Source organism: Amphiprion ocellaris, chromosome 24, assembly GCF_022539595.1.
Source record: "Amphiprion ocellaris isolate individual 3 ecotype Okinawa chromosome 24, ASM2253959v1, whole genome shotgun sequence".
In the NCBI taxonomy this organism is placed as follows: domain Eukaryota; kingdom Metazoa; phylum Chordata; class Actinopteri; family Pomacentridae; genus Amphiprion; species Amphiprion ocellaris.
The window spans coordinates 2,185,912-2,196,234 of NC_072789.1; the positions used below are offsets into that span (position 1 = coordinate 2,185,912).

Below are 10,323 nucleotides of genomic sequence, written 5' to 3' on the forward strand. Positions count from 1 at the left end.
AACGAAGCCTAACAGAGTTTGTAACTAAGCTAAACACAAACAAAACAACTGAACTCCTTAGCCAAACTTAAATACAGGAACAACAGCCACCACAAGTAACAAAAACTAATACACAGAGTGCAAAAACGAACTAAAATGTGGTGCCTCACACTCACATACCGATTACACAGTTCCCAAATTCAATTCAATTAGCGCCAATTAAAGTCAAATTGTCTCGAGACGCTTTACAGAACCCATATGCCTGAACCCCAGAGCAGCCCTAAGGAGACAGTGGCAGGAAAACACCCTTTTAACAGGGAAAAAAACCTCGAGCAGAACCCGGCTCTAATGTGGGGGGAACCATCTGCTGCTGGCCGGGCGGGTTGAGAGGGACAGAAGAGGTAGAGAGGTAGAGATAGAGGGATGGAGGTAGAGGGGTGGGGGGGGACACAAGGACCATAAAACACACAGTTTAATACATGCATGATAAGACAGATGATACATGGAAAGTACAATTAACATGGAAACTGATTATAGTTTACTGCTATGGTGTACGGCTCTGGCATTAAATATACTACATATATAGCTGGTGGTAAATTCAAAAATATGTAGATGAGCAAATCAAGTATAGTGAGGGCGATGCAGAGTAGATTGATGGAAATGGGCAGCTGGAAGCAGTGGGCTGGAGGAAGGTCAGCAGCAGCAGCATCCCACAGATGGAGATTAGGCCAGTTGGTGGGAGAACCACCACAGATCTGAAGCATCCAGCTCTGGGATCAGGAACACTCAGAGAAAGGATACAGGGAGAAACAGAGTGAATGTAATGCAATAATGGTGTATATATTAAATACAAAGGTAGTTAGAGAAGGGCTCAGTGCATCCAGAGAGGTCCTCCAGCAGCCTAGGCCTATAGCAGCAGAACTAGGGGCAAACTAAAGGGACGTCTAAGAGGAAGATTCCAGCTGACCCCCTCAGGGTCCCCCAGTCAGTCCTAACTATAAGATTTGTCAAAAAGGAAGGTTTTAAGCCTGGTCTTAAAAATAGAGAGGGTGTCCACCTCCAGAACCCAAACTGGGAGCTGGTTCCACAGGAGAGGAGCTGATAACTGAAGGCTCTGCCTCCCATTCTACTTTTAGAGATTCTAGGAACAACAAGTAAGCCTGCAGTCTGAGAGCGAAGAGTTCTGCTAGGATAATATGGTGCTATCAGGTCTTTAAGATATGATGGAGATTGGTTGTTAAGAGCTTTATATGTCAGAAGAAGGATTTTGAATTCTATTCTAGATTTAACAGGAAGCCAATGAAGAGAAACCAATATAGGAGAACTATGATCTCTCTTGCCAACTCCCGTCAGTACTCTGGCTGCAGCGTTTTGGATCAGCTGTAGATGTTTCAGAGAGCTTCTGGGACAACCTGATAATAAGGAATTACAGTAGTCAAGCCTAGAAGTAACAAATGCATGGACTAGTTTTTCTGCATCACTCTGAGACAGGATGTTCCTGATTTTCACAATATTTCTCAGGTGGAAAAAGGAAGTCCTACAGATTTAAGTTAAAGGACATGTCCTGGTCAAAGATAACACTGAGGTTCCTCACAGTAGTACTGGAGGCCAATGTAATGCCATCCAGAGTAACTATATGCTTTGAAAGCAATTTTCTAAGATGTTTGGGGCCAAATACAATGACTTCAGTCTTGTCTGAATTTAGTGGTAAGAAATTCTAGGTCATCCAGGTCTTTATGTCCTTAAGACAATCTTGCAGTCTGGCTAGCTGATTAGTTTCATCTGGCGAAGACTCTAAATACAAAACAGCTCCTTGACTAAGTTGTCGGACTGCTACCTGGAGATTCCACACCAAAGCCGCAGCCGCCAACAGGAGCTTGAAATGTCTGTAGAACCCACCACAAGTACCTACAGACCAAAAGACATCACAGAAATAGAAACAAGAAATTACTCACAGCGGCACCAGGGTGGACTGGTCACAGATGTCAGCCGCCCAGACTAAGAGCATGGTTGCAGGTATATAGTCTGCAGGTGTGGCTATGGCTGTGTTCGATTGGTTAGAGGTGGAGGGGAGCCGGAGGGTGGCCCAATCAGGAAGGTCCGGAGGCGGGGAGAACAGGGCTGCGGTGCAGGTCTTCTACTCCTGACTCATTAGTTGGAACGACTGGCAGCTGGGGTTCCGGAGAGACTCTGAAACCAGCCACAGCTGAAGCTACACAAGCAATCTCCCCACACAAAGGCCTAACAGAAAAGCACCCCAGAAACCAGACGGCACACAGATACCTGTGGCCGTAACAATATGTAAATAATGGTACATTAAAACAGGTGGATAATAGAAGTTAAAAGCCTCAAGATAAACAGCTAGTATCATTAAACTTTAGCACAAGAAGGGTTGCAAAACAACTTGAAAATATTGACCGAAACATGACATTTCTGTAGCTGTTTTTACTTCGGTGAGCAGTAACGAATACAGTAAGTCGGCAAAATAATCAAACCTGCTCAAATAATAGCAAATAATGATGTGAGAGCTCTGACAGTCCTCAGTGTTATCATGTTGGGACAGGAAGAAGTGCCATAAAGTGCACAGGTTTACAAAATGTCAGTGCTTTCAGTGAAACTAAAGGGTAAAACATGACAGACGGCCTCACACCAAAGGTTAGTCTGCCTGCTTTTGGCCACAGAATACATCAACACGTACTGTTGTGTTGTCTCCACAGGCGTTAAATGTTCCCTCCACTATTAATAGAGAGCAGTAAATGTGGGCTCTTATTTTTCCAGTAGTGTCACTTGTGGGAGGCTGCAGTGACTCATACAGAGTGTTTGTGTGTTAGGGTTGGATACAGTGAGAGGTGACGTCACCTTGTATAGAAAGACACCAAGAGGACACCCAGATTGTTTGGTAGAGGTGCTACATGGTTATCTGTAGCACTGAAGATGCTGTGGTGTGGGATTGGTGTTAATGTGTTGCATACTGTTGGTTTTAGCTCACGCTTTAAGTCACCGTTCCAAAAACATAACATAAAATGGACTCGTTTGTCGCACTTGTCTTGTGTTATTGGCTTTGAACAGGAGCTGTTGCAGACGTGGCGATGGAGCCTGTTTGTGTGTTTTTAGACTTCGGGCAGAAACACACTTTTTTTAAAATGAGTTTATTTGACAGGGACCATGTACAGAAGAACATCAAACACAATGAAAAGATGCTGCAGACCAGATTATAGCACGCTCGCTAGTTTCCATCTGCAGTCCCTGGAACAGGCAAGAGAGACACAAGTAAAGGCAGAAAAGCAAAATATTACATTTTCTTTAAGAAAGGATCTCACATTCTCACGTTTACATGGTTCAAAAAAATCATTTCAAGACTGTCAAAGCTGACAGGTTTGGCATTTTTTTTTGTCTCTATAGAAAAGTCTTTAAAATCAGTTACTGGCTTTAGTTCAGTTGGGAGCTCATTCCATTCCGTTTTTGCTTTGCAGGAAAAAGATGATTGTCCAAAGGCAGTTTTACGTAGAGGGATGCGGCCTTGTTGTCCTGGCTGTATTTCCAGAGGTGCAGTGAATCAAAAACTTGAGGCGAGGGCGCTTAACCACGAAAATCCTTGAAAACCAATCGTACGTTTGCATACACTATGGTGTTTTCAAAATGTCACGTCCTATACTTATCCGGTATACAACTCATTCATTCATGTGTTTCAGAAGAGTGACTTTGGAGAAACACCTGAAGGGTTTTTCTTGCTTTCAGAGTCCAGCTTCTTTCTGCTCTTTCTACGATCTCATACACTTTAAGGTCTAGTTAAGGTTAAGACACTAAAACCTCTTTAAAAAGGTTCCTGTCTGGATTTAAGGTCTCTGAGCGTGAGGCTGAGTGAAAACAAACTCACCTTATGAATGCTATCAGTTTGCTGAAGCTTTTTATTTTGGAGGTAACAGTGGAGTGTGTTTGAAGCTGCTCAGGATGTTATGTAACAATCCAAGAATAGGGGTCAGAGGAAAAGCTCAAGGTCCATCTAAGGAGATCTGTTCATCTCTAGTCAGCTTTATGTCTCTGTAAAGCAGGACTAAGCATTCCCTACATGACACAGAAAACCATTATAGGTTAAAATCTAGAGCTAAGTATACCCGACCTACCTGTGGAGGGGAGTTCCTGGCTTGTCTGTTCACCGTAAAAGCTTTTTTCTTCACCGTGGGCTCATTTTTCACTGCATTCTAAAGTTTTACTGATGTTTTTGAGGTTAGTGACGATAACACGATCGCGATCCTACTACAAATCCACCACTTACAGAATCTTTTTTTGTTTTTGATAAATGTTTAGAAGCAGAATACAGTCATTTTGATGAATTATCACGTTTTTAGATTGAGATTTGGTTCATTTTGCAGACGGAAAATCCTACATTATCTCTGTTTCTGTCTGATGAATGGTGTCATGTCGGTGGTTTATGTTTTCTTGATAGAACATACTCAGTGAGGTTTAGAGGTTCAGAGGGCCTGTTTGATGTTCTGTGATCACCTCGATTGCTTCTTTTGCTTGTTTTTGTTTTGTTTTTGTGTCCGTCTCCATGTAAAACTTGTGCTTTGTGTGTGTTTCTAGATGGGAAGAAGAATACACGGCCAGGATGAACGTTTCTCCGTTTTTTAAGACGCGATGAAGCAAAAAGGTTTACGGCGCTCCGGTTCTAGGCATTCAGTTTTTCATGAGCAATATTCCAATTTCATGTCCAATATTTCATTATCATGTGTGGCATTTCTTCTAACTTTTCTATTTTACAGCATTGTTGGAGCTGTGTTTAATTTTCAGTCATGTCTCATTCTTGTAGCTTATTGCTTTTCTACTAGATATTTTGTTTTCTGAGCCATGTCTGCAAAATTAATAATGTTTTATCTTATCCTAACTTGTGAAAAACACAGACAGTATGTCGGTCTATAATTTTATTTAGCAGATGCTTTTATCAAAAAATCAACTTTATGTGTGTTTCAAGGGAGTTTCTGTGCCACAGTGCTGATGAGAGGATGAGCTGCAGCTGCGCTGGATGAGTTGAATGAGCTGTGGAGGTCCAGTTCGTTTGTCATCTCCCGCTTAAAAGGCCGGCAGTGCGACTATGCCGATCATTCGCACTCTTCCTCCGAAGCTGTGCGGATCATTCCTCCTGTCCAGTGTCTCCGGAGACCGAGCAGCTCGCATTTTCCCCAGCCGTTCTCCGACCAGATGGAGCCCTCCTTCTTCTTTCTCGTGTGGTGAGTTCTGCACATAGTTGGCATGTTTGTTAGTGTTTTTGTAACTAAAACCCTGCTCATCTACAGTCTGCCTGGTGTCTCTTTGAAAGAAGCTGGGTTTTTTTGTTTTTTAAAAAAATTATTTTTTCGGCTTTATTTAGGCACAGTGAGCGAGAGACAGGAAACGGGGGAAAAGAGTTGGACAAGACATGCAGCAGAGTGCCGCGACCGGGTATCGAACCCGGGTCGCTGCGTCGGTGAACAACTCCCGTACATGGGTCGTACGCTTAACGTATTGAGCTATACGGAAGTCGGGTAAGAAGCCGTTTTTGAGTCAATTTGTCAGCGTAGTTTATGAATAAAACAAAACGTGGATCGTTATGATCATGCTTCGACTGTCAAACACGTTTGGTAATTTAGCACATGGCATTTCAACCTAAATAAATGCCTGATTGTCTGCGCCTGCCAGAAAATGTTCCCCCCCTCTATATTCCTCAGGTGATGTACTAACATCACGTGGTTTATTCTGCAGACATTTGTGATCATGCTTAGCAACACTTGTGAATTAGGACTAATTTCATTAATCTCAGCTAAAGTTATAGAGGGATACAAATTGTTTCAGCCTCGTTCACTGGACCTGCCAATGTATCCCCCCGCTGCAATGACAAGTCCAGTGAATGAGGCTGAAATAATTTGTATCCCTCTACAACTTTAGCTGTGATTGATGAAATCAGTCCTAATTCACAGGCGTTGCTAAGCATGGTCACAAATGTCTGCAGAATCAACCACGTGATGTTAGTACATCACCTGAGGAATATAGAGGGGGGCGGGGGGGTACATTTTTTTTGGCAGGCAGACAATCAGGCATTTATTTAGGTTGAAATGTCATGTGCTAAATTACCAAACATGTTTGACAGACATTTTGTTTTATTCATAAGCTATGCCGATTATGTAAATACAGAATTATAGCTCCACACTTCCGAATGCATGCACGCTGGGCCTTTGATCGTTTGATGATGTTGGCATTTCCTTTCTTTCTTTTACACATCGAGAGACCGAGATCTGCAGTGGACGATTAAAGACGATGTCGTTGACATCCATAGAAGTGAGTTACATACAGTCATGGAAGCGATTTCTGTTTTGTGTTGTGCGTGTCATGTTTGCACTTTTTTCGGGTCACTTGCATGTTTAATTCTTGGCTTTGACACACTCTGTCCTAGTGGTGATTTCTGTTTTCCATCTGGGTCACGTTTGGACTTTATCCTGGTCACTTGTCTGTCTAATTCATCTGTTTGACACAAATTGAAGACATGGGCCTTTGATCGTTTGCTGATGTTGCAGTTTTCTTTCTTTTTCATGGCGAGAGACCGAGATCTGCATTGGACGACTAAAGACGACGTCGTCGACATCCATAGAGGTGAGTTACACACACTCATGTAGGCGATTTCTGTTGCGTGTGTCATGTTTGCACTTTTTTCGGGTCACTTGCATGTCTAATTCTTTGCTTTGACACAGTCTGTCCTAGAGGTGATGGCTGTTTTCCGTCTGGGTTACGTTTGGACTTTATCCTGGTCACTTGTCTGTCTAATTCATGGCTTTGACACAAATTGAAGACATGGGACTTTGATCGTTTGCTGATGTAGCAGTTTTGTTTCTTTCTTTTACATGCCGAGAGACCGAGATCTGCAGTGGACGATTAAAGACACCGTCGTTGACATCTATAGAGGTGAGTTGCATACATTGTCATGTAGGCGATTTCTTTTGTCTGTGTCACGTTTGGACTTTATCCTGGTCAGTTGTCTATCTAATTTGTTTTGACACAAATGTAAGATATGGGACTTTGATTGTTTGCTAATGTAGCAGTTTTGTTTCTTTCTTTTACATGCCGAGAGACCGAGATCTGCAGTGGACGATTAAAGACGCCGTCGTTGACATCCCTAGAGGCGAGTTGCACACATTGTCATGTAGGCGATTTCTGTTGTCTGTGTCACGTTTGGACTTTATCCTGGTCACTTTTTTTTGTCTAATTCATGGCTTTGACAGAAATTGAAGACATGGGACTTTAATCGTTTGCTGATGTTGCTATTTTCTTTCTTTTACATGCGGAGAGACCGAGATGCGCAGTGGACGATTAAAGAGGACGTTGACATCCATAGAGGTGAGTCATACACATTGACAGAAGCGATGGCTGTTTTGTGTCGTCTGTCATGTTTGCACTTTGTTCGGGTTCTTTGCATGTCTAACTCTTTGCTTTGACACACTCTGTCCTTGAGGTGTTGGCCGTTTTCCATCTGGGTCACGTTTGGACTTAATCCTGGTCACTCGTCTGCGTCATTCATGGCTTTGACATAAATTGAAGACATGGGACTTTGATTGTTAGCTGATGTCGCCATTTTCTTTGTTTGTTTTACATGCGGAGAGACTGAGATGTGCAGTGGACGATTAAAGAGGACGTTGACATCCATAGAGGTGAGTCACACACATTGACGGAAGCGATGGCTGTTTTGTGTCGTCTGTCATGTTTGCACTTTGTTCGGGTTCTTTGCATGTCTAACTCTTTGCTTTGACACACTCTGTCCTTGAGGTGTTGGCCGTTTTCCATCTGGGTCACGTTTGGACTTAATCCTGGTCACTCGTCTGCGTCATTCATGGCTTTGACATAAATTGAAGACATGGGACTTTGATTGTTAGCTGATGTCGCCATTTTCTTTGTTTGTTTTACATGCGGAGAGACTGAGATGTGCAGTGGACGATTAAAGAGGACGTTGACATCCATAGAGGTGAGTCGCACACATTGACGGAAGCGATGGCTGTTTTGTGTCGTCTGTGTCATGTTTGCACTTTGTTCGGGTTCTTTGCATGTCTAACTCTTTGCTTTGACACACTCTGTCCTTGAGGTGTTGGCTGTTTTCCATCTCGGTCACGTTTGGACTTAATGCTGGTCACTTGTCTGTGTCATTCATGGCTTTGACATAAATTGAAGACATGGGACTTTGATCGTTTGCTGATGTAGCAGTTTTGTTTCTTTCTTTTACATGCCGAGAGACTGAGATGTGCAGTGGACGATTAAAGACACCGTCGTTGCCATCCATAGAGGTGAGTCACACACATTGACGGAAGCGATGGCTGTTTTGTGTCGTCTGTGTCATGTTTGCACTTTGTTTGGGTTCTTTGCATGTGTAACTCTTTGCTTTGACACACTCTGTCCTTGAGGTGTTGGCTGTTTTCCATCTGGGTCACGTTTGGACTTTATCCTGGTCACTTGTCTGCGTCATTCATGGCTTTGACATAAATTGAAGACATGGGACTTTGATTGTTTGCTGATGTCGCCATATGTTTTGTTTCTTTTACATGCCGAGAGACGAGATGTGCAGTGGACGATTAAAGACGACGTTGACATCCATAGAGGTGAGTCACACACATTGATGGAAGCGATGGCTGTTTTGTGTCGTCTGTCATGTTTGCACTTTGTTCGGGTTCTTTGCATGTCTAACTCTTTGCTTTGACACACTCTGTCCTTGAGGTGTTGGCTGTTTTCCATCTCGGTCACGTTTGGACTTAATGCTGGTCACTTGTCTGTGTCATTCATGGCTTTGACATAAATTGAAGACATGGGACTTTGATCGTTTGCTGATGTAGCAGTTTTGTTTCTTTCTTTTACATGCCGAGAGACTGAGATGTGCAGTGGACGATTAAAGACACCGTCGTTGCCATCCATAGAGGTGAGTCACACACATTGACGGAAGCGATGGCTGTTTTGTGTCGTCTGTGTCATGTTTGCACTTTGTTCGGGTTCTTTGCATGTCTAACTCTTTGCTTTGACACACTCTGTCCTTGAGGTGTTGGCTGGTTTCCATCTGGGTCACGTTTGGACTTAATGCTGGTCACTCGTCTGCGTCATTCATGGCTTTGACATAAATTGAAGACATGGGACTTTGATTGTTTCCTGATGTCGCCATTTTCTTTGTTTTACATGTCGAGAGACCGAGATGTGCAGTGGACGATTAAAGACGATGTTGACATCCATAGAGGTGAGTCACACACATTGATGGAAGCGATGGCTGTTTTGTGTCGTTTGTGTCATGTTTGCACTTTGTTCGGGTTCTTTGCATGTTTAACTCTTTGCTTTGACATTCTCTGTCCTTGAGGTGTTGGCTGTTTTCCATCTGGGTCACGTTTGGACTTTATCTTGGTCACTTGTATGTGTCATTCATGGCTTTGATATAAATTGAAGACATGGGACTTTGATTGTTTGCTGATGTTGCCATTTTCTTTGTTTTACATGCCGAGAGACCGAGATGTGCAGTGGACGATTAAAGACGACGTTGACATCCATAGAGGTGAGTCACACACATTGACGGAAGCGATGGCTGTTTTGTGTTGTCTGTGTCATGTTTGCACTTTGTTCGGGTTCTTTGCATGTGTAACTCTTTGCTTTGACACACTCTGTCCTTGAGGTGTTGGCTGTTTTCCATCTGGGTCATGTTTGGACTTTATCCTGGTCACTTGTCTGCGTCATTCATGGGTTTGACATAAATTGAAGACATGGGACTTTGATTGTTTGCTGATGTCGCCATATGTTTTGTTTCTTTTACATGCCGAGAGACGAGATCTGCAGTGGACGATTAAAGACGACGTAGACATCCATAGAGGTGAGTTAAACACACTCATGGAGGGGATGGCTGTTGTATTTCTGCTTCATGTTTGCACTGTTTTCCGGTGACTTGCATTTCTGCTTTAGTGCTTTCCACTTTGCTGTTTTCTCACACTTAGCTATTTTCACATTATGTTCTTTTCTCACACTTTGCTAGTTTTCATATTTTCTCACACTTTGTTCTTTTTCATCTTTCCTATTACTTTGGTATTTTCTCAATTAGTTCATTTTCCTATTACTTTGCTATTTTCAGAATTTGTTCTTTTTCCTCTTTACTCTTACTTTGCTATTTTCACACTGTTCTTTTTCCTCTTTCGTCTTCCTTTGGTATTTTCACACTTTGCTCTTTTCTCACACTTTGTTCTTTTTCCTCTTTTCTCACACTGTTCTTTTTCGTCTTTTGTTACACTTTGTTCTTTTTACTTTCCTCACACTTTGCTCTTTTCTTACATTTTGCTATTTTCTCACACTTAGCTATTTTCA

At 42.6% G+C, this 10,323-nt stretch overlaps 1 long non-coding RNA gene across 1 annotated transcript; it reads left to right on the forward strand.

Annotated features, from left to right (window-relative positions):
• The first annotated feature begins 6,083 nt into the window (after nt 1-6,083).
• On the forward strand, nt 6,084-9,838 carry LOC129348245 (uncharacterized). Its single transcript, XR_008600715.1, has 2 exons — nt 6,084-8,594; nt 8,858-9,838. It is a non-coding gene; the product is annotated as an uncharacterized LOC129348245 (long non-coding RNA).
• The last annotated feature ends 485 nt before the right edge of the window (nt 9,839-10,323 follow it).